The sequence below is a fragment of the Tupaia chinensis genome, unplaced genomic scaffold, assembly GCF_000334495.1.
Source record: "Tupaia chinensis unplaced genomic scaffold, TupChi_1.0 Scaffold143791_1, whole genome shotgun sequence".
NCBI lineage: Eukaryota > Metazoa > Chordata > Mammalia > Scandentia > Tupaiidae > Tupaia > Tupaia belangeri.
The window spans coordinates 360,817-386,122 of NW_006203640.1; the positions used below are offsets into that span (position 1 = coordinate 360,817).

Below are 25,306 nucleotides of genomic sequence, written 5' to 3' on the forward strand. Positions count from 1 at the left end.
CACATGGGAAGTTTCCAGGCTCATCCTAGAGACCTCCCTAATATGCAAGGCATGTGTGTGCCCATATTCAAAGGTTAGCTGAAACTATAGGTGGATCATAGCGCCAAGACCCTGTTAGAGGTGTTTCTATCTCTCCCTCTCTCATTGTCTCTTTCCTGTGTTTTTCTTGCACATGGGTAAAATATAATAAACCTTAAAAATGCATTTAATATACTTAACCTACAGGATATCATAGTTTATCCTAGTCTACCTAAAACATGCTCAGACTGCTCTGGCCTACAGTTGGGAATAAAAAAAAAAAAACATAATTAAAACTCTGTTTTACAGTAAAGTGTTGAATATTTCATGGACTTTATTACATACTAAAAGTGAAAAACAGAATAACTGTATGAGTATCCAAAGTATGGTTTCTTCTGGATACATACACTTTAACACTATTGTAAATTCAAAAAAATCATAACTTGAAACATCACAAGTTGAAGATTTTCTGTACATGATAACCAGATGATTGGGGTCAGGGATGTTCAAGTTTGGGAGTTGTAGATGTAGTTATTTCAATATTTTTCTACCATATTCTCTCTCATATTTTAAATCAAACTTTAAAACTCTATAGAAAGAATAATTTTATAAAAAATCATTGTTATTTTATAATCTTTGAATTTTTTATACTATCCACTTGCACATTTATTCATTTGTGTTTTATACTTTTCAGATATCTATGTTGTGTTGTCATAAATTATGGTTAATTCTAAATGGCTCTTAGTGGTCTTAAAGAAGGATTCTTTCTTTAGAGAGAGAAAGACATAAAGTCATTAAAATATGTAAAACAATTAAATTTTGTCTCTGAAAATAAATCTAAATGGGAATTTCTAAATATATTTGGGCAATAATAACAGATTAGGGAAATAATAAAAATCAATATCTTAGAGATAAGTCAATATTGATAAGTTGAGAATACACAAGGGTCAAGAAAAGGATAGTCTAGTCTTAAGTGTTTTGACTAAAGACTACTGCTTCAGGATAGGAAGAAGACAAAGGGTTATTAACCTGCATACAAAGATTGACTAGGAACTTTTCCCACATTTTTCAGGGACCATCATTATTTTAGGGGAATCCAAGATATGTTACTATTTATCTTCAAGGAGTTCAATCTCACCAGCAAGCCACTGTTTAGGGGGCATCTTCAGATCTGAAATGCCAAGTGAGTAATTGTTATTTGGGAATCTATTTTTAGTTAAAATATTCAATCATTTGTTCACTTATTTACTATGTGTTCTTCTGACTCCTACAAGTTTGCAGATACTTTGTTGTATACTGGAGGTATAAACTTTAAATCATAACCAAGATAATGTTTCAAGCTTATTTCACTTATTTCATAAGAAAACGAGAGAGAGGCCTTCTTCACAGAGTCTTATCACACCACAGTCCTTCTCCAGCTTCCCAGTCAGTTTGAATACAGATGCACAGAGATACATCTGGAGTGTTCATGCCAACGGAGGATCTGAACCTCTGTTTTTCATGTGGCTCCAGTACCACATGATATTGCCCTATTGCTTGCACCATATTGCTGATGTCCTCTGTTATAGTCAAGCAGCTCAGAGATTATTGGAGACAGCAGCTATTTATAATATAGTATGATATAAGCAAGAAAAGTCAAAATGAAGATATAAAATAACAAGTAAGAAAAAAAGGTGAGAAGAGATTGATTGGGGGGTTAGAGTTAGATGGTTAAATTAAGATAAAGGAATTGGAATATAATTCTATTTGAAGAAACAGCTATCTAATGAGCACATTTTGCTGGATCATTAGTTACTATGTAAGGAGACTCATGTGAAACAGCCTAATACACAGGCAAGGACTAGATTAAAAGGTCATTGTATGTCAATATGAGAACGGTCATGGAAAGCCACTGAATAACTTTAAGAAGGAAACCTCTACGACAAGATTTGTGTTTTGAACAACTCTTTTAGCACTCTTGAAGGAAGGAACTAGATAGAACAGGCAGGGTGTTGAGTCAATAATCTATGGCAAAATTACAGTTGCAAATTCAGAAAGAAATTTTGCTAGCAATGGTAAATCAGAAATAAAGAACAGATTAAGAAATATTCAGATGGTCAGATTAACAGGATATTGACACCAACTGAAAGTAGGTTAAAGAGCCATTGACAGAAAGAAGTCAACACTCACATAGACACCTGAAGCTGACAACTAGGTATCAAGCAGTGCCTTTCACTAATACGGAGAGTGTACATAAAAACAGATTTGGGTGTGGGGTGTAAGATCAATTAAGATTTAGATTGTGTGTGTGTGTGTGTGTGTGTGCATGTGTGTTGAGGAGCTCAAGTTACAGACAACAGATATATCCAATTGATCTTGCGTAAGTTATCTGTGGACTCAAATAAAAATATCCACATTGAGAATCAGTCATAAAAGGGAACATTGCTGATTTCTATATGTATATGGCACCTGCGAGGCCCATGGTTCTATACAGAGGAACATTATGGGTAGAAACTAAAGAAGCACTCCAGTCCTAGGGCTAGACCAAGATAAAGCTACAGAAAAGTTTGAAAAAGATAAGGAGATACTGCTATTGGAGACAACAGAAATGACTTAAATTATGTTTGTAGATGTAACAGTTCTCAGTTTTGTAAACTAAAAAGAAACCAATGGTAGAGGCTAACAGATAATGTGGTTAAGGCGCTGGACATTTCCACATGGCCAGCCATTGTTCTAGTTCTGGAACTGGTGGCTTGCTTTCTCACTTTCTCTCTCTCTCTCTCTCTCTCTCTCTCTCTCTCTCTCTCTCTCTCTCTCTCTCTCTCTCTCTCTCTCTCTCTCTCTCTCTCTCTCTCTCTCTCTGTGTGTGTGTGTGTGTGTGATCAAATTAAAATAAATGAATAAATTAAATAGAATAAATGATTCTTTGAGAAAATGAAAGAAATAAATGGTAGCAATAATATTATTCATAAGACAACATAGTCTGATAAAAGAGTGAGGAGTGTGTTTTCTATTTACCACTTTAGATACACTCTCTATCCTTTTTTTCTGTGCACCTCTGAGCTTTCTGAGAGCAATCTGTTTCATTGCATTGTTTGGGCATCTGGTTGGACTTCTAAATGCAAAGTGCTGTTAGAAGATTGGTGGAAGGCAAGGGTGGGGGAATTAGGTTTCTGACTATCTTCACACCTGTCTGTGCTTAAATATTAGCAACATTTTTCTTCCTGCAACCGTACTGCTTTAAGGGCATCCTCTCCTAAATTTAAAACTCTCCTCAGGCTTTATTTGCCACCTTTCTTTTCCATGCCTAGAAATAATAAAAGACCCTCATTGTTGTTGTTAATTACTGGGTGCATAATCTTCCCTTGCTAGTTCCCTTAATCCTACCCACATCTCTGTCTTTTATCTCTTTATTAAACTCTTCCATCTTCACTCTGAGTAAACCATCTGTTTCCTTGTGGGACCTGGACTGATAAAGTAACACTAATTACCTGTTATGAGTAGGTCAAGGAAAAGATCCCTTAAAACAGAATTGTGGGATTTGGTAGGTCAGATATTTGATTAATTTCTCCAGCCTTAGATGGAGAGAAAAAAAAAAAAAGAGAAAAGAAAATGGAACTATAGTAACCTATGGCAGGCATGATTATGTAAATGACTGACAACAACAGTATGGGGTAGAGCAGAGATGAAGGGTAAAACTTTGGTAAAATAAGTCCTTGTAGTACTTAGATGTGTAGCATTGATACTGAGTACAAAGATTGTTGGAAACTTCTGCCGCTCTAGAGAACACGTATAGCACACTGCATACTAAATACCTTAAACTAACAAATTCAACAAATCCAATTCAAAATTAGAAAACTTAGGAAGCCTATTTGATGATTTTAGAGTAATCCTTACCCGAGAACATGACTGCCATTTTTTGAGAGTTGAACATGAAATAAATGCACACCTTTGTCAGGGTCTTGCATTTAAAAAAGGGCAGCGACAGAAAAGAATTGGAACATATTTCTGTAAAATGAAACTTATGAATAGACACAAATAAATTTGATAATGTCGAAATTTCTAATACCTCAATAATTTTCTTGAGATTAGACATAGCATTTCTTCATCCGCACTCTCACAAGCTTATTGTGGGATCTTCTCAGACATACAATGGTGTAGACTTTAACATGGGTCATTATCTCACAAGGGTGTGCTTATTCTCTTTAGGATGATTGACTGGCTTTCTTTGCTTCCAGACTCATATGGGGAACCAAATTCTTGTATAATTCTGTATGATAATTTTTCTGGGGGAAGCTATGTTATACACCAGGGATTTGCAGAATTTTCCAGCTTTTAGTGGCAGAAATCTGAGAAACATGCATGTGAGTAGATTCTAAGGGTGAAAGATAAAGGAGGATAGAGTATAAGAGGATTTGCAACATGAGTGTATTCCTCTAGCACTCAGAATTTATTAAGTAGGATTAATCACGTGGTTTTAAGAAGTCTTTGGAAATCATCAAAAGAAAGATGATAATTGACTAGATATTAGCAAAGTGGTGAAATACAATGCTCTGCAAGGCTAATTCACATGGGTTTACATCTGGAAACCTTCCTGAGTATGCCTGGGACTGGCTGAGCATTGGAAAATCATATGAAGACTATTGATGGTGCTGTCAATCTATCTTGTCTCTTTTGCTCATGGAGAAAATAAGTAAATAAATAAACTTGAAGAAAAGAAAGATAATAAGGTAAAAAAAACTACACAAGCTTATAATTATTTTTAAATAGTGATGTGAACATAGAGCAAAGTTAAATCCCTCTAATATTATGTATGGAACATATACATAGTTCATTATCAAAATAAACCCCAAATAATCATCAAGCTCTTTAAATTTTATTCTAATATTTTAATATACATTGACATCAAGCAGCTGCCTAAATAGAATGTTTTAGTTGAATTAATGTCATGGTTAATGATAAGGGGGGAAAAGTGATCTGCTTTTTAAATATCATGATTCCTCAAGCACAAATACATCAAATTTCTTCTTCAAGGATAAATATAATTTACAGGAAGCACTGCCAATAGCAGGATGACTCTGTTCTCTAGGCTTGGAATGATATTTAATTCTTTTAAATTAATCAAAGAGCTGGAAAATTCAGTAAACACAAATTTATGACCTAGGCAGAACAGAAGTTCCTTATTTTGCTTCTTCACTAGCCACTAAGTTTAAAGTGCAAAACAAAGACAAACATAACATTCAAAATATTCTAGTGCGATCATAGTGTTTTTGACCTTTGTTTATGGGATGAATAGTTTTTATTTATTTTTCATTTACATGAACTTTCTACATTTTGTGAAGTTTATTACATATTTCTTGTTCAAAGGGAAAGAAGGTTATTGATTATTTATTTTATTATCTCTTTTGAAGGAGATATAATGAGCATTGATGGTAGCCAATAACAACTCTGGCTCATTCAAGGTGAGTTCAATGTATACATATTTCTTCATGCATGATTAGTAATATTAACAAACCCCACTGGCAAAAATTCTGAACCAGGTTTTCTTAATTGGTGCTTGGTAAATGAAACCCTTTATTTATTACAATAACAGGTAATATCTTTCTGGGTAAGTTGAATATTCATCTTGTGGCAACTTCTGTAAACACAATAAATAAGAGTAAAATGAATTTCTAATTTTTGCCACAAATAATAAATTACACAAAAATAAATTGCACTTCTTTAAATTATTCTGACTGAAATTTATCTGAATCAATGCACAAGTTTTATTAATTGAAACAAGCAAACAAACAAGAAGCTGTGCAGCCTGATAAAATTATCCCCTGAAATGTAGAATTTATTCTGTACTACAAAATAAGTAATATAGGAAGTTGTTAAAGGTGTAAATAGAATTAACATATATTATTATAACTTGAATGAAGCATATTTATGTATATCAGAAATACTTTAGATTATGTTACTATTTTTGTAAAAAATATTAAATGATTTTCATATGGTATTTATTACTATAAATTCCAACCACTTTGATGAATTTCTAATTTTATTAACATATTCTAAATAATTAGTTAACTGGAGATTATTTATGTCACAAAATTTTTCTTTTGAGCTTGGTAAAATTATTCCATTTTCAGAAAATTTTGTTGCTGCCTAGAACCTTGCCAGGTTTAGTTTTTCCTATACATCCTGCCTATAATCTTATAGAATTATTTCTCCAACCTTGTATTTCAGTCATGCTCCCAGAATAAATCTGGTTGTTGATTATTATTAATTAATTTTCTTTAGAAAAAATAACTTTTTTGCCTTTTATGCAATTTTGGAAAAAATGAGGCCTTTTGTTGAAATCTATAATCCACTTTAAACAAAGTTTTCTTCATTCATGATAGTGTGTATACCGTGAGAGACGGACAGAGAACTGAATTACCATCCAATGTGGCCTCATCATGCTCCTGTCTTTCTACCTGTGTTTCTCTGTCATGTAAGGAGCCGGGTGCACACACTGTCATGCTACCACTGGGACCAGGATTCAAGCTCCAGTTGGCTATGTGCGAATCAGCTTGCTCTGTATAGGACTTAATCGCTGTGCTAGGGCCAACCCTGTACTTCACTCTTGAAATACTAATTTATGACAACTCTGTGGTGATGAATTCATCAATCTAAAAAAGTAAGTGAGAGGGATTTACAAACACGAAGGAGAGACAAGAAGTTTCAAATATACTGATAAACTTTGATGTTTTGATGGACAATGAGACTCTTTTTTTTTATTTAAACATACATTGTGTATATATTCTTATCTGTGAAATAGTCAAAATAAATAATTCAAAAGTATAAGAAAAGATAAAAAGACCTATACATGTATACTGTTCAGTATATTTCACATAAAAATTTAAACCTCAAATTATTCTCTGTAAGTATTTAAAAGTTAAAATAACCTGGCTTCTAATACCAGCTCTGACCTTTATTGTGTGACTAAGACAAATCACTTTTATTTCAGAGTTTCATGTTTCCTATATATAATTAAAAGATTAGAGTCTATGATGTTAAAAATCTCTTATAGCAGTTCCAGCCTTGATTCCAAATGTAAGCTGCTGACAGCCAGTGTTGCCATATCATAACCAGCAGGAAGCATTTCTAACTGATTGTAGGAGTCAGGAAGTAGCCTTTATTCTTTAATAACAATTAGAGCAATAGTAGGATTTATAGGCAAAAATCGCAAAGCCTCTTGATTTCTTGCAAAAAAACATTTAAGTGCAACATGTAATTGAATTAAGAGAAAGTAAGAGGTGGCAAGAAACATTCTAAAGAATCCTTGAGGGCCCAGGAGATGGTGTAATGTTTATGTCCCTGGACTCCCATGTAATCAACTGCAATTTGAGTCCTGGAACCAGCAACTTAAAACTCATGCCAGGAGAGCAGCAGATGACATAATGGTTACATCGCTGGATTCCCACTTAGTCAACCATGGTTTGAATCCCGGACTCAGAGGCTTAAAACTCACGCCAGGTGCATGTGCATGTGTGCCCAAAATCCTGATAGGAGACTGGAGGAGAAGCAATTACAGCATGGCCATTTACCCTGGGAGGGTGATTTCTTGCTTTCTGTCTCAGTCTCTCTGCTGAGTGCTTGCACCCTTTGGCAAAAACCTCTCTAAAAACCAAACCAAACCAAACCAAAACAAAACAAAACAAAAACAATAGCTCAAGCCAGGAGTACATTTGCCCAACGTCCTATGAGAAGAATGGAGTCAGAAGAGGTTGTGGCATGGCATTCCCCCTGGTGGTGGTATGTGAGGGGTGTAATTTCTTGCCCTCTGTCTCTCTGTCTCTCTGTCTCTTCAGTGAGCACATGCACCTAATAGCAAAAATCCTTTAAAAAGAAAGAATCCTTGAATACAGAAATAATGCTTGATATCATAAGATTGTATTCAAATGCATAAGCAAATAAATTCTTCATTTTAAAATGATCATTTATTCAAAAATGTTAAGCTTTTTCTCATATATATTTCTACCTGAATAATACAAAAATATTTGATAATTTTTTTTTTTCTTTTTGCCAGAGGATCGAGCATGTACTCTGAGAAGAGAGACAGAATGAAGGAATGCAAGAAAGCACTCACCAAGGGGCATGGTCATGATTCAGTCCCTTCTCCTCTGTTTCTCCCTCTTTTGAGGATTTTGGGCACAAATACATATGAACTCACCATGTTTTTCAGGCCTTGAGTCTGGGACTTGAACCACATAGTTGGCTCTGTGGGATACAGCCACCTTGACCACAGGTCATGGACTGGTCCAATATACATATTTCTTAATTGCCAGAGGGTACTTGCAGAGAGAAAGAGACTCACAGAGGGAGAGGGAGAAGGAAAAAGCATTGCATTCTCAATTGGCCATGGTCACACTGCAATCTTTTCTCTATTTCTCTATCCTACTGCAATTTAGACATATGTGTACACATGCCTGGTTTGTTTGTCATGCTTCTGGGACTTGAATCCTAGGCATCCTTCTGGGATCTACGCAATTTAGACATATGTGCACACATGCCTGGTTTGTTGGTCATGCTTCTGTGACTTGAATCCTAGGCATCCTTCTGGGATCTACTTCCCTTAATCTCTAAGCTATAGGAATGGTTACATAATATTCTTTACTTGGTTTAAAGAAAATAAAAGGAAATAGGGTAGTATTTGGGGAGCTATCTTTTAGGAAGAAATCTAAATAGAATTAAAATTATAGAATTATGAACAACTAATTTGCATATTAATGCCAGTTAATGCTCCATTTGTCATAAAACAGTATACCAAGTAAAATAAGACAATCACAAGAACAATAAAATAAAATCTTTAGGAGAGAAATATTATGTTTAGATAACAACGATATCAAAATAATTTACTTAGAAAGTCATTTAAGAAATACAATAAAGATTTGAAAAAAATGTTGTAAGTAATTAATAGAAGAGAAAAAATAGAGATGATATAACCAGAGAGAAGTTTGTTATTTGTAATAACAGGCATTAGATATCTCACATAAATTAGTTGATAAATCTAAATTAAATACCATGAGGAATAAAAGGAGAAATCTGTATCTTTATATATAGAAATAAATAGGAAAATATGATAAAAGATCAGTATCATCCTTAGAAAATTGTATGGTGTCTTTTCATGGTACGTTTGAAGCTATAATACAAGACACTTCAAAGCTATTGGGTTCCTGATATCAGTGGAAACAACATGATCCCAGAAAGGGTGAGTGGGAGTAGTGGTGACAATACTCTAGGACAAGTGATTGATATAATAAACCATAATGATATTGGTGATCAGGTTGTTTTTTTTCTTCTCTTTTCCAGAGGTCTGTGAGGATGACTAACTCACCTCACAGTCCTAAAGAATGAAAAAGATGGGCAGTCTATCAGGGAACTACATAAGTCATGTAAATGGAGAATGAAGAATAGTCTAGTTGACATAAAACTGATTTGAACTGCTGTAAGAGAAATTCAAAGTGTTAAACCCAATTCCCAGATGCACACCAGTTACCAGATACAGAGCCCCTTTTTGGAAAGATCTTGTGTTGGTTGAGAAGTGAATATTTTGAAATATATTAAAAATAATAGCTATCTTTTTAGTGGGATACAAGGCATTATTGTCTGAATCTATAGGGATCTCCTAAAATTCCAGGGATCTAACTTTCATTGTCCTTATTTTGTAAAATTGTATTGAAAGAAGTTTATTATATAGGCATGATGGTGTTGCAAAAAATTCTGCTAAAAATGCAAAGGAAAGTTCTCCAGTGAAAGTGAATTAATGTCCATTTCTTCCATAGTTTTGCATTAGGTACAAATCTATTTCAGCATTTCTGCACTTATTTATGTGTATATTCTTTGAATTCTCCATTGAAGTGGTATTTGTATCTTCCAGGTACCCTTTTAGTGGGAAAAATAAAACTTTGAACATGAGTTCAATTTTTATTCTTATAAGAATTATGGTATTTTTTGGAAAATATTTCAACAATTTTGAAGTTTATTCACTGAGATAGCCAAAAATTCACCTGACAGAGAGAAGATAAACTGCGATACATTGTAAGGCAAGTGTTACTCTACATAACTTAAATTAGGTTCATTTTTTATTAGTTCCTAGAGACAATACCAAGCAACAATATACTTTAACTTTTGTAACTCTGTGCTTCTTTAAAAATGGTTACCTCTTTACTGATTTATTGTGTTTTTTCATCAATTTTTTTTTCTTTTTTTTTTTTTGAGGAGGGAGCTCATATATGGATTGTGTTTCCTCTTGGTGGTAGCAGTGATTGGGAATTTTGCTTCATGGTCTGAATATTTGATGATCTCAATAGATAAGTGATAGTCATCTATTATCTTTTGGATTAGAGACAGTAGAGAGCTAGTTAGTATTTTTGCATTTGTTTCTCTATTTTTTTTTTGAGAGGTTTTTGCTATAGAGCGCGCTCGCCAGACAGACAGAGTTTTAAACTAAAATTGATTGAGAACTTTATGTCTATTGAGAAAGTGAAAAACCTCGCCAGACAGACAGAGTTTTAAATTAAAATTGATTAAGAACTTTATGTCTATTGAGAAAGTGAAAAACAGCTTTGAAATCTGAAGTTGATGCCTGTGTTTCTGTTTTCACTCTTGATCTGTTGCTGAAGTTGGAGAATTGAAGTTATAAGCTATAGTTCATAAATCAGTATGTCTGTGATTCAGAGGTCTTTGCCTCTGGTCTAAGAATAAATATCTTCTTACCTCCAGAGACTATTAGTAAATTTGATAATAGTGTCTCTTAAATTAAAGGAGATTTACTTTGGTTTATTAAAGTAAGCCCTTAATTAAATGATACATAATTCTCAGGAAACAAGAAAATTAAATTTATTATACGTTAAATGTACTTAAGTTTAAAAAAGAAATCCTTCTTTTAGTAAGTGTGAACTCAGAAATATTTAAAAAATCTAAGTTTTCATAACTAAGGTCAAGTTTTGGCAAATGAAACTAATGAGTGCCGAAGCACTTTGATACCCTGCTAAAACTTATATTGCAGGTAGTTCTCAATTACCCATAAGTCTTAGTCCATTTTGGGGTTGCTAACAGAAAAAATCTGAGACTGGTTGTATTTTCTCTGCCATTCTGGTCTCATTCTTTCTGATTATAAAAGAACTCAATCATGGTAAACTCACCTTAATGACTTTATCATGCCCAACTCTTGACACTATAATCAGATGATGTTTTCATTCATCTTTATCCTCTAACAATGGCTGAACACATAAATTTTTGGGACTTATTCAAACTCTAGCCCTGTCCCAGCTATATAGGTAAATGTTAAAATTGATATAAGTAAATTAGACTATACTTGCAGCTCTTGTGACACAAAATTTATGTGTGTGTGTGGTATGTGGGATTATGATTCAAGAATAATCTTATCCTAATAAAGCTTATCTCAAACTGTTTCATTGCAAGACCCTATACCTAAAAATCACCAAGGATAAAATGCCTTTGTTACTCTACGATAAAAGAAATTAAAATTTAAAATGTTTAAAGTATTTATTAGGTAAATTTATCCTATTTTCATAAATTGAAAGAACTAATATTCTTAAAATATTCTTACTACTCAAAGTGATCTATGATTTCAAAACCTTTACTAAAATAATTCCAATGTCACTTTTCATGGAAACAGAAAAAAGAACAAAAACCTAAGCTTCAGATGGAGCTACAGAAGAACCCAAGTAACAAAAACAACCTTGAACAAAAGGAACAAAACTGAAGAATTGATAAAGAAAATGTAGAACACACACACACACACACACACACACACACACTGGATAAATTCCTGTCATTTGAGGCAAAATAAATAAAATTAGAGGAAATCATACTAAATAAAATAAGCCACACTCACAAAGACAGATACCACATGTTCTTACTCATTAGCAGAAGCTAAAAAATTCCACTGCATGGACATAAAGAGTGTAATGGTGGGTACTAGAAGCTGGAAAGGGGAAAGAGATGGAAGGGATGAAGTAAATTGCTCATGGATTAAAAAAAATACATATGAATAACTGTAACTAATTATAGAATACTATACCATGGTAAAAAATGTTGGTGATACTTCAATATATACTTAAAAAGTAACCAGAAGAACAAATTAAAAATGAACATAAGACAAAGTAATGATTAATATTGGAAATGGTGTATATGTTTAGTGCTTTGATTGACCATTACACATTTCATACATGTTTTGAAAAACCATACTGTACTCCACAAAGATGTACAACTTTTACATGTAAGTTAGAAATTACAATAAAAATTATTAAAGAGAAAATAATTTAAAAAATCAAAATACACTACAAACCATAGTAACCAAAGCAACAGCACTGCACTGGCATAAAAAGAGATACATTGATCATTGAACTAGTATAGAGCATTAAACGATAAACCCACATATTTATATTCAACTGATTTTTGACAAAGATGCTAAGAATGGGTAAAGGACATTTATCTACAAAAATGAAGATGGGAAAACTGGATATTCACATGCAAAAATGTAAAATTGATTCCTTATCTGGCACCATATACAAAAATCAATTCAAAGTAGATTAAATTGATTAAGGACTTCAAGATAAGGTGTAAAACTGGGACCAGCAAGGGGTATGATGGCAAGGGCACTTGACTCCCACATGGCCGACCGTGGTTCAAGCCGACCGTGGTTTGAGTACTGGACCTGGCGGCTTGCTTTCTCACTTTTCCTTTTCCTCTCTCTACTCTGTCCCGCTATGGTCATGCTAAAATAGGTAAATAAGTAAATAAATAAAATTAAATAAAACAATTCTTTAAAAATAAATAAATATTTTTTTTAAAAAAAGGTAAGACCTAAAACTGTAAAACTACTCAAAGAAAGCAATGGTTTTTTGAATGTGACCACTGAAGAATAGGCATCAAAAGTAAAATTAATGAGACTTTATCAAACTAAAAACGTATTGAAAACTATTAACAGAGAGATGGAACAACCTACTGATTGGGAGAAAATATTTTCAAATTACACATCTGACAAGGGTGAATATTAAAAATATATAAGGGATATCAATAACTCAATAGCAAGAAAAACAAATAACCCAAGTAAAAAATGGGCAAAGGAGCTAATTAAACATCTCTAAAAAGGTGAAATGTAAAGTCAATAGACATGCAAAAAAATTTCAGTATGCTTAATATCAAGGAAATACAAATTAAAACCACAATAACATATATCTTTGCATCTGTTTGAATAACTTACCAAAAAATGAAAGATGACAGTGTTGGTGAAAGTGTGGAGAAAAAGAAATACTTGTATATTGTTGGTGGAAATTATATAAACATACATAATTTTATATGTATATAAAATATATGAAAATATATATGAACATACATAATTATGTATATAAAATATATATTATAGATAAATTAGTTTTGCTATTATAAAAACCATATACAACTAAAATTAAAATTACTAAATAGCAATAATATTTCTATGTAGGTAGAAGCAACCTAAATGTCCACTTATGGATGAATACATTAAGAAAATGTAGAAAATGTGTTATGCATTCACAGTGAAATACTATCTAACCTTAAATAGGAAGGAAATTTGGTCATTTGAGACAATATGGATGAACATGAAGTACATTGTGCAAAATGAAATAACCCAGGCCCAGAAAAAATACTAGATGATCTCACGTATATGGGCAATCTAAAAACCTTGAGCTCATAAAAATAGACCAGAAGGTGGGTAATGGATTGGGACAAACATGGGAACAGAGGAGATGTTGGTCAAATGGTAAGTTTCAGTTAGACTGGAGTGAATAAGTTTTAGTTACAGCACAGTGAATATATTTAATAATAGTGTATTATATATTTCAAAATTGCTAAAAGAGTAGGTTTTAATGTTCTCACTACAAAAAATATGAATGTGAGCTGATGAATATGTTCATTTGCTTAGCTTAATCATGTATAGACATAGTAAAGCATCACATTGTACCATATATATAATTATTATTTGTCAATTAAAAATTTTAAAAGCATATATTCATTTATTTTTAAAAGGAGTGATCAATTCACTGCATGTTAACATGAAAATATGTATTTTATGAAAGATAACTATATTTTCCAAAACAATGGTGTAAAAGCATGAAGAGTGGCACTAGTTTTGCAATTATGCAAATCTCTTTAGTTCCAGTAGAGGATTAATAGAGGATGGTTGGATTTTCATATCTTTTACTACACACTGGTTTCTGCACATTCAATCTGATGTACAGTCACACATCATGTAGCTTCTGGAAAAAACAGAAACATTGCAGACTTGTGAATAAAGAAAAAGAAAAAGGCAAGCAGCATTTTAGTATTATTATGAAAACTGTCATGTCCTGATGGGTTTCCTAAAAGGCTCTTTAGACACACAAGACTACCTTGAATATACTTTTAAAAATGCTTCCCTAAAATAATCTGTTAGTATGTTCCAGAATGTAACAGAGCAAAAGAAAACATCAAATTTGAAAAATGAATTTTATTTTTCTTTATTTATGATACCTAAGTCTGCAAAGAAGCTATAGAATATATCTAAGTGTTTTTGTGTGGTTCTGAGAGATTTGCTTCCTTAGTTTTCTGATTTGTGTTGTCATCAATATACTAAAAGATTGGGGACTAGCAGATTGCATAATATCCCTGGATTCCTACGTAATCGATGTAGTTTGAGTCTTAGACCTGGTGGCTTCAAATTCATGCCAGGCAAAGGTGCATGCATGTCCAAAATCCTGAGAGGAGAATGGAGAAGAAGGAATTGTGGCTTGGTCAGTGATTTCTTACTTTCTGTCTCTCTCTCTCTCTCTTTTTTTGGGGAGTGGGAGAAGGTTTTTGCTATAAGGCACGTGACTCACCAGAAAGAGAGACAGAAAGACAGAAAGCGAGAAATCACCCCCTAGGGGTGATGGCCATGCCTCAATCCCTTCTCCTCCATTTTCCTCTTGGGATCTTGGGCACACACTCACACACACCCGGCATGAGTTTAAGCCACAGGGTCTGGGACTGAACTATGGTCAACTACATGGGAGTCCAGTGACATTATTCTAACTGCTGGTCCCATCTCTTTTAATATGTATATTAAAAATATTGTACCATAACTCTGTGTAATCTGCTCTGATAGCAGAGGTTCAGTACCTCCTGTGAATAATCTGTGTGCTTTACTAAACATTATTATTTTTCTATTACTTAAGAAGTAGGAAAAAATGTTTCATGCTCATGAAGAAAGCCTGTTATATTTATTTATTTAGTTAGTTGGTTATTTAGTTCATGAGGAGAAAGACAGAGTGAGAGGGAAAGAACCCTCACGGGGACTCGACACTGTGATACACTTCCAGCTTCAGCCTACCTGTATCATGGGTAAGCAGTGGCCCTCATACTGACAGTCTCCAGATGTGAACTGGGAACTTCCCATGTGAAATTGCCTCCAAGTGTTGCATATTATGCTGCATCATGGTCTGGCCCCAACAAGCTAAGATTCTGTTAGTTATGTTGTGTCTTTTTATTTTGAAAGGTTTGTTGTCATTTAAAAAATACTTGAGCTCATTTTCTGATAAGCGAATATAATGTGTAATATTGCAATAAGAGTAATTAGCATATCCATTACCTCAAGTATTTATCAGTCCCTCTCTTCCAGCTATTTTGAAATATAACAATAAATATTATTAACAATAGTCACCCTACTGTGCTATAGAACTTATTCCTCCTACGAAATTGTCATTTATATCCATTTTATATGTATTTGTGAACATTTTATTATTTTTAATTAAGAGTTAACCAGTTATGGGGCTGGCAGGTGGTGGGGTGGTTAAGAGTTTTGAATTCCCACATGGCCGACCATGGTTCAAATCCCGGACCTGGTGGCTTGCTTTATCACTCTTTCTCTCTCTCTTTCTCTTGCTCTGTCCCTCTCTGTTCAAATTTAAATAAAGTTAAATAAAATAATTATTAAAAAATAGAGTTAACAAGTTAGTCTTTCTAAAGCCCCCACAATTCTATCTTAAACAAGTGCTTAGGATTCAAACATAAATTTAGAAAAAAAATAACATATTTGGGCTATCTCTACACAAGATATGATCTTTGTGATTTCCCTAAAAGAAAATGGAAAAATCATGAATTTGTCCTTCATATTAAAAAGAGAAATACTAGAAATAAGAAGGTTTGTTTGCTGTCTTATCGTATGAACTGCATGGAAAGAATTGTCAAGTCATTAGAGCTGTTGAGCCTTCGCTAAGATTTTTTAATATATAAATATATACATTTATTACCATACGTATGATATTTGTATTTCATATATTTATATATTATAGACATTTATATATCACATATATTTAAATGTCATATAGTTACATAAATATGTGTCATATAGATATATAAATATATACATATTATTATTTTTAATTATCATAGGCTTCATTGGAAGTCCCTGGGTACTTGGTAATATAATACCTTACTGTTCTTATTATGTTTCCACAGGCAGGAAAAATTCTCATGGAAACTTGCGTGAAATTATTATAGACTGTAACTAAATAGAGACTATTACTTCTCTCCATTCTGATATTCTTTGTTACAATGATAGATTAACCACTGTTTGGTTTTGATAAATTATCATTTTCTTTCCCACTGGATTGATTTTTTAAAATATTTTCTTTAACTATTTTGAGATTTCATTTATGGGAGAGATTGACCAGTGATTTTTCTTTTCTTGCTCTTTGCATTTTTAGTAATGTTTTCCTGGGGGTGGGGGAGAATTGGAAAATTGTGTACCACCTTTGTCTGTGTTTTAGAAGAGTTAGTGTAAACTTGTTATTATTTCTATTAATATGTAATATCTAGACCCCCAGCCTAGGTGGCACAGTCCATAGCATGCTTGGCTACAGAGCTGGAGGTTACATGGCTGGCCATGAGTTTGGGTCCCTGGGTTAAGTTGACAACATGATGGATCCATGATCAAGTACCCAAATCCTGAGGCACTGAGGGGTTGGGGAAGGAGACTGCAGCATGAGGTCCTGCTTCCTCTCTCTCTCTCTCTTATGTGTATGTGTGAACTCTCTATCTTTAATATTTTTTAAAATCTGTTCAGAATAACTCACTTATGAGCCTCTCTTTTCCTGAAGTATTTACATATTTATTTATTTTGAGTGGGGAAAGCTGAAATGGAAAAATATTTATAATAATGGGTTCAATATATTTAACCTATACTGGAATGTTCAGATTTTGCTTCTTTGTGTCATTTGCAGAAAATTTTAACTCTAAAAGAATTATCCACCTTATCTAAATTACCAATTTTATGAATACAAAATTGTTCACATTTTGTTCCATTTTTAATATATTTAAGATCTGTTCTTATATCTCCCTCTATAATTGATATTTGTAATTTTTGTTTCCTCTTTTTCTTAAAAATTTTCCTTGTGATTACTTACAAATTGTATTGGTCTTTTTCAAGAACAAATTTAGGTTTTGTATATATTTATATTGATTATTTGTTTGCTTTTTCATTGATGCCTTATTTTATCTTTATTTTCTTTAGTCTAGTTTTATTATTTGATTTTCGGTTTATTTGCTTAGCTTCCTGGGATGAAAATTTACATAATTGATTAATAATTTTTCAAATTTTAGACATTTTTCTGTAATATTGTATTATTTTGAAATCTCTGGGGGATTTTGCTTACATATTTTTATGGATTAGCTATTTTAATTAGCTATTTTAATTTTTTAATCTTGTGTATCGTGTTCGTCCCATATTTAAGTAATTTCAGCTTTTGGTTTACTATTTCTTTTTTCTACCTTCTTTGGGTTTATTCTGCTATTTTCCTTTATTGATCAATTCCCACATCAATGAGGTAGAAAATTGTTTTCTGTTTTGGGTCCAGAAGGAGCAGTTAAGAATATAAGTTGAGCAAAATACCAATCTACCACTTTATTATTTTAGGTTATATTGCAAGCTACATATAATCTAGATTTTATTATCCTTGTATTTACATAGTTACTCTCTCTCTTATAATTTCTTGTTGAAATTTCTGTCTTTATCTTATGGCTCCTTTGAAATTTTCTTGGTTTATTTTTCTCTTCTTTTTATTTCAGTTTTTTTTTCTCTCTGTCTCACTTTTTTTTCTTAAATGTATTTCCTGTGTTTGTTGAGACCTCTGAGAAGAGCTCACCAGGTTGCAGTCCTCTCCTAGTCAGTCAGTCAGACAGGATGACAGACACTCCCTGATGCATTGTGTTCAGGTTGATCTGGGATTCAAACCTGGGGCCTTCCCAGGTGGCAGCAGTATTGTGTAGTATCACCACCATGCCATCAAGGCTTGGCCTTTTTTCCATTTTATAAGGAAGGTTACCTCTTATTAAAAACATATAGCTGCATTTTAAAAGTCATGCTTACTACTGTTTTGTTTGTTTTTCTGTAAGCCAGAGTACATGCGCACTCACTAAAGGGGAACAGAGACAGAAGAGAAAGAGGGAGAAACTACCTCTGATGGAGTGTAATCATGACACGATCCTTTTATTCCATTTCCACATCTTGTTGAGATTTGAACATGTAAGGACAAATACCTGGTGTTTCTCAAGCCATCGAAATCAGGATTTTGAGTCACATGGTCAGCACGTGAGATTCAGCTCCATGAACCGTTAGGCCACAGGACTGGCCCTAAAATTGCATTTTTGACTTTCAATTTATACATTCTTTCTTTCAATTGATAATTTAGTTCATTTAATTTTGTTTACTCATGGTGCTGTGGCCTTATGGTTAAGAGAGCCAGGTCCTACATGATTGACCATGGTTCAGTCTTGGCCCTGGTAGCTTGAACAACAGGCTGGGCAAGTGTGTGTGCAGGCTCCATACCCCAACAGGATGAAGAAATGGACAAGAGATTTGTCATGACCACGCTCCCATTGTGAGTAGTTTCTCCTTCTCTCTCTCTCTCTCTCTCTCTATATATATATATATGTATATGTACGTGTGTATGTGTGTGTGTGTGTGTGTGTCTAGAGTGCACACACACTGTCTGGCACTTAAAATTATTTAATGTAAAATAATTGTTTACGCATATTACAACTTTCTTCTAACAAAATATTTATATTATCCATTCTATTTTTTGTTTCACCTTTTCCCCTTTTATCCTTTATTGAAATTATATTTGTTTCATATTTCTTCCCTCTTTATCTGTTTTAGTTTGCTCTATAATTTACTAAAGAAAGTGTAATATTTTCTATTATCCTAGATGAAGATACTCTAATTTTTGTCTATTGCATACATGTGCATGTGTGCAGTTGTTGCATTAACATTACATAACAGAAACTCTCAAATTTGAGACCAGCAGTAGGCATAATGGCTTTGTTGCTGGACTCCCATGTAGTTGACCATGGTTCGAGTCCCGGACCCAGTGGTTTAAACTCACGCCAGACGTGTGTGCATGTGTGCCCAAGACCCCAAGAGGAGAATGGAGGAGAAGGGATTGTGGTGTGGCCGTTCCCCCTGGGGGGTGATTTGTTGCTTTTTGTCTCTCTGTCTTTATGGCAAGCACACACACACACACTATAGCAAAAATCTTCTCTCAAAAAAAATTTCAAATTCAGTAATTAAACCTACTGAAATTTATTTATCATCCATATGTCTGTAGATCACTTGTGATTTGAGCTAATCTAGTTGGGGCTCATCCTTAAGCTATACTCCTCATGTTTATTCTTTTAGTCACTTTCCTAGAGATGTGGTAGGCATACTAACTAAAGCCTTTAAAGTAGCCCAAATCTTCATCTTTCTATATGAACAATGTTAAGAATTTGGAATGCTTTAAGCCTAATCATCTACAATGCATGTTTTCAGTACTTTAGTTCTGTGTGAATTTGTTTTACTTTCAGCATTATACATTATCATTACCTAATATAGTCTTCTTTAAATATATATTCACATATTAACCAACAGTTGTACTTCTATGACATTTCCTTAAATTTTCCACCTTTAATTGTTTGAAAATTGCTTTTCATGCCCATAATTAAAGGTTTACATACATATAAAATAATACGAAGATAGCCATTTTTTTTTCTTTTCTGACTTCTAATGATGCAATTGAGAATTCTGATTTCCAGTTTCTGTTTAAGTGATCTATCTTTTCTCTTTGGATGTTTTCAGATTTCTTTCTTTGTCCTAGATAAATAATACAAAGATAGCCATTATTTTTTTCTTAGCATCCTCTTTTCTGACTTCTAATGATGCAATTGAGAATTCTGATTTCCAGTTTCTGTTTAAGTGATCTATCTTTTCTCTTTGGATGTTTTCAGATTTCTTTCTTTGTCCTAGATCAATGATATTTGATGGTTTTAATAGGAGTTTTCACTATAATCCAAAGAGATTTCTTCCTTCCTTTCTTTCCTTTCCTTTTTTTCTTCTTTTGCTTACTTTTTAGTTACGGTCTTGTTATGTCAAAATCCTGCTGTCTCATTCTCCTGAGTAGCTGTGACTACTGAGCATGCTATCTCACCTGGCTTTAAGGATGGACCAGAATAGAATCTAGTCCTCTTAGGTGGCCTCAATCTGCTGAATGGAAATGTGTTAGCCAGCAGAAACCACTGTGACTGTGCCTCCTTGTTTTCCAAATTTATGCCATTTAGGATAGGCAGGTCTTCTGGAGTCTTCTTTAATGATTGCAGTTGCTCTCCAAATCTCTTTCTGTACTTATATAAATATTGTGTGTTCTCTGTTCTCTGTAACTCAGGTGAGAGGTGTGTTAGACTTCATTCTTTCCAATGTTTGCCTTAATTCCTCCTTTATATTTTCTACTACATTCTCTCTCTTTGTTTGTTCTGTACGATTTCTGCAGAAGTCCTTGCAATTCATTACTTCTCTTCGCAATGACCTAATTATTGACATTAAAATTCATTGCACTTAAAATTTTCTTCTCTTTTTCTTTTCTTTTTTTTAATTTTTTTTTTTTTAGCGTTTTGTTATCAGGTGTATGCACTTGCTAGAGAGACAGAGGGGAGGGAGAGAGCAGGAGAGAGAGAAAGTAAGAAATCATCCCCTAGGGACATGACCACATTTTCATCCCTTCTCCATTCTCCTTTGGGATTTTGTTTTTTAAGATTCTGGGTCTGGAACTCGAACAGTGACGACTGCCATATGGGATCCAGCTGCCTTAACAGCTACTGGTTGACTGCACACTTACAATTTGTTATTATATTTTACTTCATTTCTAAAAGGTATTTTATTCTTTTTCCAATCTGTGTGGTTCTCCATTACATAAAGTTTATTATTCCTTGATCGTATATATATATATATATATATATAAAATATATACATAGGAGACCCCCCAGGGGGGATGGCCATGCCGCAATCCCTTCTCCTCCATTCTCCTCTGGGGATCTTGGGCACTCACGCACATGCACCCGGTGTGAGTTTTAAGCCACCGGGTTCGGGACGTGAACCGTGGTCGACTACATGGGAGTCCAGTGACATAGCCATTACGCTAACTGCTGGTCCCCCTTGATCATATATTTAGGAGTCCCCTGAAACAATTTCAATCTGGAAATGGGAAGATCTATATATTTTTTATATGTCTGTTTTTTAGTATCAGAGCTCATTCATGTTGGCAGCTTTCTAATCATTTTAATTTTTTTATCATTTTCTAATTATTTTACTTTGAATTTCTCTCCCTGGATTTTCTTCACACACCCCTCCCTCCCTTGGACGAGTCTTAACAAGATTAGTTTTTCTTTCTTCATTTTCCCCATCAAGAGATCATTTTATTTGATTTCAGTTCCTTGGAGGCATTATACACCTCAAATTATAAGTCTTAAAGTCTATTTCTGGATTTGCTAAACTACAAGGTGGAATGAATTTGAATGACAAACTTAAATGAAAGCCAGTTTGTGATTATAGACTCTCAAGGAGATTTTGTTTCTCTTTTACCTAGTTTCAGTGTAGGCAGGGAGGTTTTTATTTTTACCTTCTTCAAGGTAGATACAGTTTTCTTTTATTCTGACACTATAATCATACTACTCTAAAGTATCCAGTATTAAGCAGAGGTTTCCTATTTTATATTCTGTTCAAATTAAAAGGAATGTTCAAATAAAGTTTGAGTATCAGAGCATATTTTAATTCCAGAGTACATAACTTATTCACTTATGTGCTTTTAAAATTATCTTCCACTATATCTAACTCAAAATACAAGTATATATAATTTTATTTCTTAAAAAATAAATTTATATGTATGGGTACTAAACTATCCTTATAGTCTAAGTTACTTTCAGTTGTTTGTATTAGTTGGATCCTTTAGAATAGTTAACCATACTGATGTCTTTAAGATCTTACAAAAATGGGACCAGCAAATGGCATAACAGTTATATCACTGGGTTGCCACATGGTCAACTGCAGTTTGAGTTCCAGACCTGGTGAGTTTAAAGTCACATTGGTTGCATGTGCATGCATGCCCAAGATCCCAAGAGGAGAATGGAGAAGGGATTGTGTCATGGCCATTCCACTTGGAGGGTGTGTTTTGTCCCTTTGTTTCTCTCTTTGTCTCTCCAGCAAGTTCACATGCCCTACAGCAAAAAATCTCTCTTTCTAAAAAAAAAAAGATATTTAAAAAATTATTTATTTTTTCATTATTCACACACTTCTAAGTAATACAACAGGTATCTCCACTTCTGCTTCCATATTCTGTATTATTCTGTATTCCCTCATATATAGCAAGTCATATTTACTATCTTTTGAATATCCTTATAGTGTCTTCATGCAAATGAAGACATGCAAATATAGTCTTACTTTTTTTCTTTCATACACAAAATATGTACTCTACACATTGTTGTGGTTTATTGTTTGTTTGCTTGTTTAAATAATAAATTCTAGAGCTCTTTCTACATCAGTTCCCATGACATTCTCTGAATGAGAATTTAAACCTCTAAGGAAATTTCATAAAACCATGGTCATAGAAATAGACAGAAAATGAACTCCTGGACACAACTAAAGTCAATATGTTGAGTGAGAAGATTTAACATGTGGATGGGCTATTTTGTTTTCCAGTATGAAATAGCATACTATATATTATACTATGTGTTGCATTTTAGTTTATTAGTTCCTCTTACTATTTTATTTAAAAAAAAAAACTTAAGTTTTTTTAAAATTTTTCTCTTACTTTCCCATCTTAGATCACATGGAGTAATAAATTCTATTACTTTCTAAAACTCTTCTAAATGATCAAAATAGGAAAAGTAAACTTTACAATATATGGTACAAAATTAATTCAAAATACATTTATAACAATTAAATTATCATAGGGCAAAAAAGCACAACATTTCAGGGATACAAAAATGGAAAATTATCTGTTGATGATAATGTGTATGATAATATCATTAACTGAACTAAAGCACAGTGTATTCATGCTGGGAAAATTCATTTTGCAAGCTGTAATGATATAGTTATTGAATGTATAAAAATTTTAAGTACATGTGAATAAAAATATTAGCTAGTTAATCAATGAATATTTGAAATTGGTTCTTGGGACAGCAGGTGGTGTAGTGGTTAAGGCGTTGGACTCCCACACAGCTGACTGTGTTTTGAGTCCCAGACCCAGCGGCTTGAAACTCACACTGGGCACATATGCAAGCATGCCCAAAATCTTGACAGGATAATAGAAACATGTAAGAGACATAAAATGGAAAATTATCTGTTGATAACATATGTAACAATATCTTTAAGTGGACTAATACAGTGTATTCATGCTGAAATAGTTCATTCTGTAAGCTGTAATAATATACTATGGTTGAATGTATAAAAAATTAAGACTATAATAAAGAAATTTAAAAAAATATCATTGAACTCTTACCTTTTGAATGTGACATTTTTCACCCAGAAAAATATAAATGCAGCAATATTGCCATAAAAATTGAAAATAAATTATCATAGGGATAATACTACTAAGGACATCAGAAGGAAAAATAAATGACTATAAAGCTCTTTTTGGCATTAAATGTTATTTTATTTAAGGTTGAAAAATGAAAAAAATTAATAAAGAGAAAAATAGACCCCTATAAAGTCATAGAGCTAACCATATGTAATAACATTACAGTGTCTTAAATTTGAAGACTACATGTTATAAAAGATTATGTTTCAAAGTTTGAATTTACTTTCATTTGCCGTAGGATTATTTCATATTAATCAAACTCAGCTACTTCCTTCATTTTCTCAGTATTACATAAAAATCTTAAAACAACACATGTACTTAATTCTAAGTACTTTAGTTAATATATAAATACATTCATTTATTCAACACATATTTATGGACAAGCTGTTATGTTTAGAAATTTTCTAGGAACAGCACATATAGCAATCAACAAAAACAATCCTTCATCCATGGAATTTTCATACTGGAAGAGGAACTTATGGGGGGAAGGAAGGGAGAGCAGGGGACAACATGCTCGCAGTGCTAGACAGAGTGGAAAAGAGGTGCACTGAGAGGCTGAGAACTGAGAGAGACTAGGAAGAAGCAAGAGAGGAAGTCGCGTGGAGATGTGAGGCAAGAAGGTAAAGGCAGAGTAAAAAGCTGTTTTAAAGACTTCAAAGAGAGCATTAGGAAGCTGCTGTGGTAGGAACAGAGCAGATGAGGAGGAATATGTCACAAGGATGAATTAAGGGTGACCATCATGCAGGACATTGTTAAGCCATTTAGAAGATCTTATCTCTGAGTGAGTGAACTACACTGATGACTTTGTGAAGAAGAGTTATATGATCTATCTTACAATGTTAAATGATCTCTCCAGCTTCTACGTGAGGTTAGAAAAGAATCAGAGAGACAGGTTGGGAAGGGATTATAGGGAGAGGGAGAGATGAGGAGAAGGATAAAGACTGTGATGATGGTGCAACAATGATAAATGGTAGGTGTGTTGGATATATTTTGAAGGGAACATTTATAGAATTTGCTGATAAATTAGATGGGAAATGTGACCGAGCCCAAGTACCTTGAACAAAAAGTTTCCATGTACTAAATGAAAACAGAATTGGGAGAATTAAGTTCTTTTTTGAAGAGGGTTTTAGGCGTTCAGTTTGCAATCTGTGAATTTTGTGATGCCTATTTAAGTAATGTAAGATATTGAATAAGCCATTCCCTGGAGACAGAGAAATAGCCAGGGTTTTTGAAATGAATGTTCAATTCCTCATGCCATATTACAGATATTATTTCATATACAGCAGTCTTGTGTTTTACTTTTTCTACTAAAAGTGTCATGGAATTTACTCTAAAGTCTGTATCAATTCTATAGTAAGCACCTTTGTTTTCAAGTC

General features: G+C 33.3%; 1 long non-coding RNA gene across 1 annotated transcript; it reads left to right on the forward strand.

Moving 5' to 3' along the window:
* Positions 1 to 1,096: 1,096 nt before the first annotated feature.
* Positions 1,097 to 8,071, forward strand: LOC102469283 (uncharacterized). Its single transcript, XR_336921.1, has 3 exons — positions 1,097 to 1,201; positions 5,409 to 5,459; positions 8,051 to 8,071. It is a non-coding gene; the product is annotated as an uncharacterized LOC102469283 (long non-coding RNA).
* Positions 8,072 to 25,306: the final 17,235 nt, after the last annotated feature.